This window comes from Anser anser (assembly GCF_964211835.1).
Source record: "Anser anser genome assembly, chromosome: 2".
NCBI classification, from domain to species: Eukaryota; Metazoa; Chordata; class Aves; order Anseriformes; family Anatidae; genus Anser; species Anser anser.
The window spans coordinates 15,656,344-15,669,900 of record NC_139721.1 but is presented as its reverse complement, the minus strand read 5'-3'; the positions used below and the strand labels follow the sequence as shown (position 1 = coordinate 15,669,900).

At 38.5% G+C, this 13,557-nt stretch overlaps 1 protein-coding gene and 1 long non-coding RNA gene across 7 annotated transcripts in view; both read right to left on the bottom strand.

Moving 5' to 3' along the window:
- TRPS1 (transcriptional repressor GATA binding 1) overlaps positions 1 to 13,557 on the bottom strand; it is a 214,470-nt gene that overhangs the window by 76,346 nt on the left and 124,567 nt on the right. The gene's annotated exons all lie outside the window — the stretch shown is intronic.
- The window catches only part of LOC310894112, a 67,626-nt gene continuing 60,783 nt past the window's right edge, over positions 6,715 to 13,557 (bottom strand). Inside the window, exon 2 of the long non-coding RNA XR_014579567.1 lies at positions 6,715 to 12,456. This is a non-coding gene — a long non-coding RNA (uncharacterized lncRNA). The remainder of the gene's footprint in view (positions 12,457 to 13,557) is intronic.

Sequence of the window (13,557 nt, the reverse complement as noted above, 5' to 3'; positions counted from 1 at the left end):
GATTTCTAAGGTGCAGAGTAAGAGGTAATCATTTAGTGGGAAAACCTCTAACACAAAAAGTGAAAGGACAAAGATTTGTTTCCTTTCCCTTCAAACCATCTCAGCCACACCTACTCGAGAATCCTGATCTCTGCCCCGTAGTCCAAGGCTTCTCCACATGGGACGTGAAAACCAGAGGGACTGACGAACAAATATGTCTGAGCTGCTGAGTGCTTTCTCCTGCACATGCAAGCAGCTGGGAGCCAGAGTGGCTGCTGCAGCTGATGATGGCTTTTAACATCAGCACGTCTGGAAAGTCCTGGTCAGAGCGGTGTCAGGAATGAAAAGTGTCCGAGGGTTCAGCTCACACCCTAGCAGTGAGATGATCCTCCCTCCTGACTGCAGCCATAAGCATCTGATCACCATACTCAGGGTATTTTAAAAATCTCCTTAGTATCCTAAATTTTATTTGTGTCCAGTAGCAGTTCTGGTCTCATATACACAGAGCAAAAATAGAACAAAACAAAACAAAAAAGACTTAAGCTGAGCTCCAAGGAGGAGACAACACATATTCGGTAGAAGGCTGCTAAGAGCTGACATTATTATCCCCTGCAGATAACCTGCAGATGGGCACGCATCCTTTGAAAATCAGTTGGTGTGGTGCTGTTACTAATACTGTAAAACAACTGCCCGCCATCTCGTCAGAGGCAGCTGGCGGGAGCCTTCCTGTCAGGACGTGTTATGGAGGCGCAGAGCTCCCACACACGTCCTCACAATGGTAGTATTTTGCCAAAAGAGGCATAAAACTATGGTTACGAAACCTGATCAAAAAGCGGAGTTAAAGTTCAGTTCATTCCTGTCCCCTTGAACAGCAAGAAAAAACTTTGTAGACATCCAATTTCTGCGGGCAACTGTAGAAGAAGGTGTTTTTAGTGCCCTCTTCTGAATAGAAAATTAAAACAGAGGGCTAAGTGAATTTTCCAAGGACACAGGTCCAATCAGTGTCAGGCTCCAGAAGGGAAATTCCTTAGAAAGCTACTCTGCAGAAAGTCAGAGTTACTGCTCCCCCTTCCTACAAAGTTTGGATACTCTGCATCTAGAAACTACAGAGGTTTGGGTTTTTTTTGTGTGTGTTTTTTGGTTGTTGTTGGTTTTTTTCTCTCTCGCAATACATATATATGCATATCATCCCCCATAATGTATCAATTAAGTCAATCTCATTTCTTCAGATCTTTACTTGCTGAAAGATTGTTTCAAGGATACAAAAGCGAAGCCAAACAAAAATTTCTGTATGGGTGCTTTTGAAGAAAACAACTACACAAACGATTATCTGGCACAGGCGAGACGGAATATGACAACCAAGGGAGAGCATTCAAGAATCTCCAAGGATGAAGCAATTCCTACTGTTTTGAACTGCGCATATGAACCCGGAGTTGGACGGCAAATGCTCCCTGGGAGGAGCTGCAAAGGAACAGGCTGCACAGTGATACAGCAGATGACGGTATCACTGTCCTACTGTTTCTGGTGAACTTTACCACAGGAAGCGGCTATAAAGCATTTACAGTGTCATAGGAGCCATGATCCGGGAGAACCCCTGGGGAATATGATGGAAAGAAATATACTCTCGACACAGAGAAGCATCATCATGGTGTTAATGGCTCTGGTTGTGCAACTGAGCCTGCTCTGAAGCTCACTTACACTCCCACTGTAACTGAATCCCAGTTTATGTCTATACACCTAAACCATCGGGAATTCTTATAATCTCCTGTCTTTGATATCTGAACTAGCTATCTTTAAAAATATTATGTTCCAGTGCAATCAGATTGTAGTGGGCTGATTCAGGATTTACTATATGGAAATACTGCAACCATCAAACCAGTCTAAGTGATCACAGCAGTACCTTCTGGATTCAGACACACAGGAATAATTTTTTTTCATTCTCAAGATTTTAAAGTAACAACTACAAAAAACACATCTAAAATATTATAGAACGGGATGCCTCTTTTAATCCTTGTTAGTGTTGGTTGTTGTTTTTTTTTTTAAATTCGTTTATATATCACCATTCCCCAGCATCAGTGAGGCATTCAATAAATAAAAAAAGAGACAAAGACAAAAAAATCCCACAATAAAAGACATTTTCATTATGAAAAACAAACAAGCCAAAGAAAATATCAACCACAGCAAGGCATGTCCATATATTGAAATACACCCCTTCAAAGAAACAAATTACTGATTACAAACAACACATTAACGACATAAACACTATGAAGAGAAAGCCTTTCTTTTATTCTTTGTCACGAAACATAATGAACTGAATACTGAGATGACGGAGGAAAAGAGGGCTTAGTGAATCATTGTCAAATACCATCATTGTATGGAAAGCTTACTTCTTGCATTACTGAGGGTAGTAAGAGTTTCTAAGGGTTGGTTTTATTCTTCTACTATAGATAGTACACGATGGTATCGTGGTTTGTCCTTTTCTGGGCAGGTTGATGCTATCCACACAGCACAAGCACTCATGGGAACTCCCCACGAACTGAAATTTATGTCAGTTGGATGTCGTTAATAATGCTAACAAACCAGATACTTGTAGCTGAAGTTAAAATGGCAGATATAAGCAGAATTTTTTCTGTACATGAATTTCTCCAGGAAGAGAGGAGGGCCACTGTTTTACACCTACGTTTTAATTTAGGCAGCCCATAAGAAAAACTTTTCAGGCAGATTCAAGTATCTTTATGCACGTATGGCAGAGGTTTATTTTAAGAAAAGCACCATAGGAATGCAGTAAGTAGAGCTGGCACAACCTGCTCGTTAGTTAGGATAAAATATGATTTTTGTTCAAAGATCCCTGATAATCTTGTTATCGTTTTTCCCAGACCAGATGAATCATAGACTCTAGGATTAGAAAGGCAACTCAGATCACCAGCACCTACCGCCCTTCTCCATACCAAACAGTTATCCCTACAGCACGGCCCATGAGCCACACGAATCACAAGCGATGCCCATTCACAGAAACAAAACAAACATCCCCGTCACCCCGTGCCACCCTGTTTGATCTCACTGCAACTTGAAAGCGCTGCAAGGTCAGGCAGGGGCAAGGGCTGGACAGAAAGATCACCGCGTGATGCTGAGACACGCAGCAGGATACGGCATTAGAGGTGCACTAAGTTTCTCTGCCTGTTTCCTGATCTCACACTACCGAAATCACAGGCGGTTCAGCAGAACTGGATGATGCCCTGGGTCAGGGCTAAACTAGTGCCCCAGCATGCTATCGGGGCCGCTCAACTGCTGGACTGCTCCTGGTTTGAGTGACGAAAATTTTCCACCACCTGTGATCATTAAAGATTCCCTCATGCTTTTGTCAGGGGAGGGTTAACCCTCCTGACCTAGGCAGGTAATTACTTTTTGCCTATTTAATTTCCACCTGGAGTTTCGGTTTCCTTGCTTTCTAGCCCAAATTACTTTGTGTTCCTAAAGGGTGCTGCTGTAAGTCACAATTTATGGAAGCAATCCCTAAAGAGAACGATAGATCCCTTAGGAATGGACTGTACCAAATAAAGCATAATTAGCAAACAATTAAAAGTGACTCATGTCGGAGCATAAAAATAATTTCTGGGGAACACATAGTTTAAAATACATTTCCTGATTCTTCCTGGAGTCTATAAAGCCAACCCTGAATTTATGATGGACAAAGGAAGCACTCTGCAATATGCCAGGAGATCAGCAACGGAGGCATGCCAAATTCTTCTCTCCCATGCAACAACTTAGTATCACTGCAGCCTCACTGGCTTCATTGACATTCATTTCGCCCAGGGTAAGACAGAGAAACTTTCAGGTCTCCTCATTCTCAGCCACCAGACTGACCAGACTGACTGTCTCCCTATTCTTAAGCCAAAGTACAAAGAAAACACTTCCTAGAAAAATGACAGCATGTTCAATGACAGCACCTCTGGAACTGTGTGAAAGTAAACTCTGCAGTACTTTGTGCAAATATCTTCTTGAGTTTTGATCAAACCACTTATTTTTTTACTGAGAATCTGGAATTCAAATAAGCACAAGGTGAAATTCACTTGATTTTAATGTAATGTCCCCCGCCCCCTCCCAAAAGAAGTGACTCAAAAATGATGCCAGCTTTGGTAAAAAGGGTTGTGAGCCACGGCAAGCCTTGTCTGAACTGAAAGTCTAGTCTGAAACCTAAAGCCAGGCGAGTTCTGTTTCACCCACAGCCCCGATCTAAAGGTGTTACACAGCTCTAAAACTCTCCACAACATCTGTGCAATTTCTACCCATTTGCTTGTGCCACTCTCCAATAAATACGAAAACAGAGCAGGTACGTATTAATTGTTTTGCTATACGGCTCCTTGCGGAGGGAAGAAACTTGAGCCAAAAAATCAAAGAAGCTGAACTCATTTCCATTTGTAAAGAACTGCTTTACTGTCTGTCTGCAAATAAATCTCCTTAGTAAATAGCTCCAAGGTTGAACCAGAGAATATTGTATGGATCAAAGAATTCATGTCTTCCTGTGTAAAGTGAACAGGCCGCAAGCTCACTTGTTTGTCTAAAACAATTAGGGCTGGTATGAAAAGGAGGGGGCAGGGACAAATAAGCCGCAGCTGATTTTACTTTGCAAAATATTTGGGGGGGTCAAATTAATAACCGGTCAGGCCCCAAAACAGTCTAATCTTTGTCAATTGGTGCCAAATTATGCAAGGTGCTGCCAATTCTGGTTGTCTAACAAATCAGTACCAGTGTACATTACTTCTAGGCTGAAGCTTGATTGATTCTGGTCATTATTTGGGCTGATCTCATTTGCACACATGGAATCAATATGCAGTCCAGATGTTCATTTGCAGTGAACCACTGAGTGAAACTACTCATCTACACGCAACTTTAATCCTGCCATACAGCGCCGCAGCCCTATCGCTTCTCTTCACCAATACAAAGATTCATACGGAACAAAAATCTATAAAACATTCTGCTAATATTTCTGTCAGCTGAATGACTTTTACAGTACTATATAAAGTTGACAGATAATGCATGCCAGTCCTAATTTGAGATAGACTTTTCTTTTGGGACTTCAACCACTGAGCAAGCAAACAGATCGAGCAGTAACATTTATTACAATGCATAAATCATTTTCCTGCAACTACTACAGGTCCTGCCTGAGGGTGAAACTTCTGAGTAGCCCATGAATCCTAATATGCTGGATAAGTTACTAAATTGTATTGTCACTACGCCAGTTGCTTATCAGGAGCAAATTCATAAAGCTCTTCAAAAGTAATTCTGACAACCACTTTTTTATTCCATATGTAGGCTTTGAAAATACGTACTAACAACCTTTTTACCAAGGAAAAAAAAAAAATACATTTCACTTCATTTAATCTGACTGACATGGTTTACAATGATAGTTTTATATTGTTTTCTCCTGTGGTAAACTTAAGTGAAAATACCCATTAATTCAGCATATAGACATTAGGCTAATTGTATTCCACTCCATCAGTATTTACTGAAATAAACTTACAGTCCTCCTCCATACAACTAAAAAGTTGTAGATAAGCTAAGATAAGCTAAGATAAGGTAGCTAAGATAAGCTTGTGGAAAAAGGTCTTATGAGACCATGCACTACAGCAATAGAGGCAAAAGGAAACCCTTGAATGGGATTTTTATGCACGAGAAGGCACTGTCATAGTCTGAGATACATGTGAAAGATCCTGAAAGAGTGTAAATGGAACCACTAAATGACAATGTGGTGCCTGATTTTTGCAACGCTTATGGGATTAGTATATAAAGAAGCAATATTAAAATACTTTTGTTAGTGAAATCTAAGGTGGGGTGGTTTTAAATTCTCCCCTTAGAAATGAACCGCAGATCAAACAGCTACAATAAATAGTGAATCATTCTTTAAAATTGCTCAACATTCTTTAACTAACCTATAAGCCAAATTCAAGAAAAAGATGTACTCAGAAAGTAACATCAATTCCCCCTTTGCAAGTAATCAGTAAAGTGATTGTCACTGTCACTTCTTTGAAGTTGTTTATGCTTTCTAGGGCAATACACATATGTTTTAACTACCTAACCTAGATTTCTTTTTTTCTTTTCCTATTAAAAAAAAAAAAGTCTTTCCTCATGATGATGATTCCATACTTCAAGATCCATCTGTTTCCTCTGGCTCCTCTGCCATTTTGGCCTCAGTGGAGTCCTTTTAATTGCATTTAGCCTTATCCTGGATTGTATGAGCCTATTCCCAAGGATGTCTGGTTTTCATCAGGTAATGACCATTAATTCTGGCTGCATTTCCTTCTAAATCTTGTTGAATGGCATAAGAAACAGAAGCTCTATATTTTTTCTTGTATGCCCTATTGTTTTGGAAATGATGATTTTCTTGGGGCTTGGACTGAAGGCTGGTCATCCAAAGATGATGCTCAGACTGGAGAAGCCCTCCTATCTCTCCCCATATTCTTTTCTTTGTAACTCCTGATCTTGCCTGTGTCATCCCCATGCACATTTCATTCACAAAACTCCAGACCGTTCCAGAAGAGTTGCATTTGCATCTGTAGCTGGTGCTTGCATCACTTAAAGGCAGAAAGTCTCTCAGACGCAGGAAAGCACAGCTTGTGGTACTGCCACAGGTCCTCCTCTGGGCCTTACAAACCCAACCTCAAAAGACTCTGTAACGTAAGTAACATTTATGGGTTTCCAGTTCTGTACCCAGGGCTAATGTCTTGTTATGGTGAGTTTTATTTTTATGTGATCTGGTAACAGTTAATAGAGGAAACATAATAGCAGCACACATCTTAGTAAATGCAATCTCACTGTCTATAACTTACCTGTGTGGTTTGGCATGTATATGTATATGCCAAAGGACTAACCTTATTTTCTGATGTAACCAAAAATGGTTTTCATGTCTTAAATAATAGGATTCCTTTTGTTAAATAATGTTATAATTATTGGGGGGGGGGGGGGGGGGCTAGAAATGATTATCTAAATGTTTTTGTTTTTTTTAAGTTAATATTTGAGTCCTACTATGTGCTTTATCTGCAGCTGATCTGCAAATATAAACCTTAACTTTCATCACACAAAGAGTGACAATAATTTACATTATATTGTAATAGAACAATGGATTAAAAGCTTTGGGAAGTACCACTGTAACAGCATTTGGTCTATAAAGGAAAGTAAAATGGGTGAATTCTGTCCATTTGGCAGGGGTTTCCTGTGTCACTGTAGTTATATTACTTAGCCACAGTGGCCACCCAGCTCTCAATTCCCCTAACCAATATTTTTTTCAAGCTGCACTCTTCTAACACCATTTTCTTGGGGCGAGAGCAGGTCTTGGCTGCCAGCAGGAGTGCGTCACCAATAGTGCCAGGCCGAGGCCTGTCTCCTTCCCAGTGTTCCCCTCGCTTTCTGCCTTCCCCTAACTGTTGCTATATGGTTCAGAAATCTCTCTTTACATCCCACCACAGAGATAACTCTTATTTGTGTGTTCCTGATTTTGATAAGCACTCCATATCTCCAAATGACACAATGGTATTATCAAGACAATTTCAGTTGGTTTACTTTCAACTAATCGTGAGTGATCTGTACATGCTGAGAACCCAAGACAATATCTTGACTTCTTCCAACAAGTACAATGAACAATTTTCTATTTTATAAGCACTTTCCTCTGAAATTTGCACTGTTCCCATTACTGACAAAATACAGCCCAGTATCTCCAACAGCAGTGTGATGAGACTGAGCCATTGTATTACCAAACATATAAGCTTCTATTATTTTTATTATTATGAAGCAGAATCTACATCTATTTTTAATGAAGAGCAGAAAATATGCAAACCAGATGTCTTGTCAGACAAACTGAGCAAAAGGAATGGAGATTTATACCCATGCACATCTTACCCCCTCCTCCCTTCTTTTCCATTTTGATGCCTTAATGCAGCTCTGCAGGTTCTTATCTTGACGCGCAAGACTAAAGAGTTAAGCAAATATAACTTCATAAGGTCTCTACTTGCAGTGACAACTATGGGTGGATTACAAGCAAAGCCTGAATCAGGGCCCACCCATCACAGGGAGAGAAAGGGTCTTGCTGCAAGGAAGAGGGAAGGAAGAGGGAAGCCATCTTCCTAACAAAGTGCCCATCACTATGTAAACAAACAACTCTACTGAACAAATCCTTGGATTGTAGGGTGATTTGTGACCAAGCCTATCAATAGAGTTATAAAGAACAGAGACTGAAGCCAGGGGGCCAAGCTAATCTAACCAAATAGAGAGAGACACACAAATATTTGATCTAAATTATACTGCTTTTTCCTTCCACCTCTGTTGGATTTGGTACTAAGTGAAGATGAAACTTAGTCATGTTAGTTAACGTACAGTTATGGGTCTGAAAATGCATTGAGCTACAAATGCTCAGTATCTCAAAATATGAGCATTAGATTTGTAATAAGCAGATATAGGCAAACATTAACCTATGAAGCAGAAAAGAAAAAAGAAAAAAGAAAAAAAAAAAGGCCCAGGGGATTCTTGCACCTCAGCTATTTTATCTGGTCATTGCATGAAGGGATCTTCATGCCATTTTCAGCCAAAAAGTGAATTTCCAGCATGCCTTCTGACTGGATCACCTTCTGCAGTCTTTCTGTAACTCAGACTTGCCTCCAGCACTCAGTAGTCTGCTTCTCCTAACCCGTAAATTGTAATGCAACTGTTTCCTGGGAGTTAGTCTCTTGGGTTCAACAAAGTATTTCAAACTTCTTTAGATGACAGAATCCCCAGCTGTCAACTTCTTCCAGTGAAGGGCTTTTATTAGGCTTGAAATTCCCTTCCACGAAGTCATGTATCAGAGTCTGACCTTGGCTCTGCTCGCTTCATTCTGTATCTTCTGCTTAGGGCCTCTGCCACTCACTCAGTCAACACGACGTGGTCTAGTGCCTTCATTTGTTTAACTTCTCACTATTAGATCTTTTTTTTTTTCTCCTGAGACAAAGATCTTTAATGAAACTTTCTATCCTTCTGTCCCTTCTTTCAAATGTCAAGGTTATCAGAAAAGCAGTTTCAGGTCTTGAGGTTGTGACGCTTTGTTATACACCAGGGTTAAACTCTTGGTTCCTGGTTCTGCAACCAGGTGACATTCATGTAGAAGTGAACCTGTCATAAAACAAATATCTCTAACCTAGCTTTTTGTAGATTTAATGCAAAGCCACAATGTTTCTGGAATAGTTACCCCTCTGGACCCGTTTTTCTCCCTCTCCATGGTGAATTAAGTCTCATATTGCCACATTTCTCAATTAACGTGACATTTTTAGCTTTGATAAATTTGCAACTAACTTCTTAATTTTTAATTAGATTATCATGTAAAAGTACTTAATGTATTTCTGTAAGTGACACCTATGCTGGCAGATTTAAAAAGTGTCTGTTACAAAGTCAAAGTTTAATTAGCTTTCGCTGCAAATAAAAGACATATTAACTTATAATTTGCTTAGAAAGCCATATTCTGCATGATCATTATTTTTCCAAAGGTGAAGCCACTAATTTTTTAATATGGGATTTTTTTCTCATTTACTTCATACAGAAGTCCCTTAACTCCTTATGCACACTGTAAATCACTTCTCATGCCTTTGACCTCATTACAATTCAAAGCCCTATATCCAATGTTAATGGAAAGAAAAATTTATACATAATTTCTAAAGCAAATTTCTCATGTGAGAGCCAATATTCATTGGAACACATTGGCCATCAGCTTATGGCCTATTTCATGTAGCAAATGATAGGCCAACTCTGAAGGAATGTGTTACAGTAGTAACAGAAAGCTTTGCATGTGCTTTTCTCAGTGTCATTTATTCTTTTTCTATATTAAGAAATAATGATTTAATTCATATAATTGTCATAGGTAGCCAGTGGGAAATGCGTGGAAGCATGGTACATCAATCCAAAAAAAGGATGTTTTTCCTATTTTCTATTTAATAAGGGAAATGACAGTGACAAAATGGAAATAGGATGTAGTAATTCTCTGGGAACAGACAGTTAGATGACATTGTAATACATACAATCTCTTAACTCTGCATTTATCACAGAATATATAACCATTTTCTTTTGGAAAAGTACAGATAAAACATGAAACTCATACTGCAATTTCAATGGCGTAAGTACAACTTTGTGTGAACTTAACTGTTCTGGATGTACCTAGCTACTTCGTGAACTAAGATTAAAATCAGGCCCACAGACATTTTAGTTTCTCTGCAGCTTTTCTAAAGCATAAAATGACCCAGAAACACAACTGCTCTCATCTATATGAAATTCATATATGCTGGTCTTCATCATCCATTCTTCTAACTTCACTCCTCCTCCTAAATGGTAAGAACGTAATTTTAAATTCTGTCTTTGTATTTGCTGCAATAGAAATATTCACAATGAATTCTGATTCTGTCTCCTCTAAGAATTTCTACAAAGTTTAAGTGCTACAGAAAGATACAATTGGATCTCTACACTCACTTTAATAATGGACATATTATTCCATGTTTTAAAATCAATTTGAATATTCTGGATAAGATTTATTTTTTTGTAATAACTGAAGCACTATCTTTCCCCCGGCGTTACTGTATTGAATTCAGTGCTCTTCAAGGCAGAACTTCTTAACAGAGAAAAACATGAAGTAATGAAAAAGCCACAATAACACTCATAACAGCTCTCCTGCAATAAATGAGGACATCATTTACTAGATGCAGATGCCCCGGTGGGAAAGCCATTCTGCCAGCTAACTTTACCTGTAAATGTCATAATCCACTACAAGTACCTTAAGAAGCAAACATTGATAAGACAAATGCAATTTGCATAAAAATAAAATCATTAAGAGAAAAAAAAAAGTTAGAAAAACTGCAGTTCCAAAACTTTTGTACCATATAAATGACATTTTAATTAGCACAAGCATATATTCCATTGAACATCTGCATTCTTATTCATTTTTCTGCAGACTTCCTCTATGTACCTATGAGGTCAGGCTTTACATGAAAGGTACATTAATTATGATTAACAGATGACATAACAATGGTTGAGGGAGTATCAAAGGATCTAATAAGTCAAGCAGTTGCTTATTATCATAAATAACACATTTTGCTGTTGTGCTTATGACACTAACAGATAGTGCTTATATCTCTAGTTATACTGTGTTAACCCTTTGTAACTACTGATGTTCTCTTACTAAAGTATGAGACCATTCGACAACCCCATAGCAGTGCTGTCCTAACTACAGAAGCTGCTTGATGGAAAAAATCATTCTAAAGAACCATCCAATGTACCTGAAGCATTCTTTCCAAAGTGTTTTAAAAACTAGCAAGCAATGGAAGCATCCATCTTATGAGACCAGCTACCTGGCCACACATAACTCTGACAGCCTTAGACAGGAAAACAAGATGGCATATTTTTTTAAATGGAAGCTGATTTGCACCTCTAATGCAAAGCAAAGCACCAGTGCAATTAAAGTTGGATCAAAGCTGCAGGTCCTGCTCTAAAAGCCTAGCCCAGAACCTGTGGGAAGCATGGATCAAAACGTCAATTTTAGTGAACAAAGTGATTAAACTCTTTAGGTCTCAGCGGTCTCTGAAAGTGAGTCTGCAGCAAGCAATATGGGAACAAGAAGAATTGTTTTTTTCCTAGTCTTGACACCTCACTAGCCCTAGAACTGGCAATTTTAATTCCCTCCAAAGGCACTGAAATCAGCACGCCACATTTAAAACTTCTGCAGTAGCACTGTATTTCCTGTTTTCTTCAATAATACACGGTGAGAAAAACATACTCTGTTTAAGCTCACATAATTCTTTACAATCCAACACATGACCCATAGTCAGCCATGAAGGAACTTTGCAACCTAACAACCTCAAATATTAGCACTTACATAATTTAGTTTTTCTGATAATTTGTTAAAAGTAAGTTTCTGAATATCATTTAGGAAAAGATTAAAAAAAAAAAAAGCTTTCCGCTTCTTTATTATTTTAAAAGCTGTACTATTGTCTAAAGTTACCATTTTCTCACCTCTACAACATTAAGGGACCTAAAGCTGGCCCCAGTACCTGAAGAAAGCTCTCATCATCTCTCCAGCCCAAGTCTACTTGGCTGTTAGTATTTCATTGTTCAACAGCTCTGTTTAAATATATATATTTGTACATACCTGTTAAACGGACCAGAGATTATGCTAACAGCAATGCTGCAAACCTGCCTGACAAAAACTCATGGCAAATTCTGTCATTTGCCTCTGGAACAATTCTATTGGAAACTCGTGGATTTACTTAGTTTTAATAACCAGAACAAGACAAAATGAAACTGCCAAAGATTTTGAGTATTTTGCACACTAACATGGATTAACCTTCAAGGTTCTTATTACCATTTAGATAGATATTCCTAGCTGCTGTCTTAGGTCAGCAAGTATTCAAATCACTGAAACAGCTTTACATTACATGTGCCGCAGACAGATGCAGCGAAACATATTATTCCCTGGAAAAAAAAAAAAAAAAGATTAAAACAAACACAGCACCATAACAGCAAAGGGAGTTTCTTCTGTGGAAAAGGCTGCAAGCTGCTTAAGTCTTTCCTCATGTTTTGTACTCCTTTTAATCAGTATTTCTCTTGAATTGTCAAGTTTTCATTACCACGATGTAAATGTGAATGAAAGGGGTGCTTTTTAAAAGATTTTTCAAAGTTTTTGTTCTCCTTTTCTTGTTGCCTTTTTTTTTTGATTTTTTTTTTCAGAAGTAAACCAGGGGTCCCAGTTAGTACCATCCACTGGTAGCGCTAATACTGTAATCAGATGACAAGCTTTGCTATCAAAGATCTTTACAACGGCTTCAATTCATCTGCAAGCACATCAGCTCAGTATTACACTCCCTAATTCACTACATTTGTCACATTCTCTCTCCCTAAGGGGCAGATATTGCACCATTCTTGGTCTGCTGAGCTCAAGAAACTACATCTCAGTTTAGCTGCAATGCAAAAGCAGGTAAGTGAACCATTCTGCACAGCACAGTTAGATCTTCAGAGAGTCCAGCAGTTGTTTATTATTGTCGTTATTGTTATTATTATTATCAATGTAAGATTTCTGCTAAATACAACCTCATCACAACTTGAACACTGATAAACTGAAGTGTTTAGCAGATTTCTTACAAAAGGCTTCAAAACCGCAGAAGAGCCACACTTCAGAAGTAGGTAGTATAACCTACTGATTATAGATGAAAAGCAACAGCAAAATATATTCTGGCACTTGTATAATTTACCTCATTGTGAGGAAACATAAGTAACATGCAACTAAATATATGGAATTTCTAAGTCAAGCAGATGCGAAAGAGGTCAAATTTAAGATTAAAATCAAAATCTTCAGGGATAAATTTGCCCCTAAGTTATGCCATATTACTTATCCTTATTACAGTATTTAACCCACTGTTCAAGTTAATACCTGATTTCAAAATAAAAGTACAAATGCTTTTATCTCTGTGATATATGAAGTTTTGGTGGAATCCACTTCCAATTTCTAGTACTGAGTTAGAAGAGGGAATTAAAATACATAAAATACGTGTCTGAAAAAGTGATAGACCCTGTCAC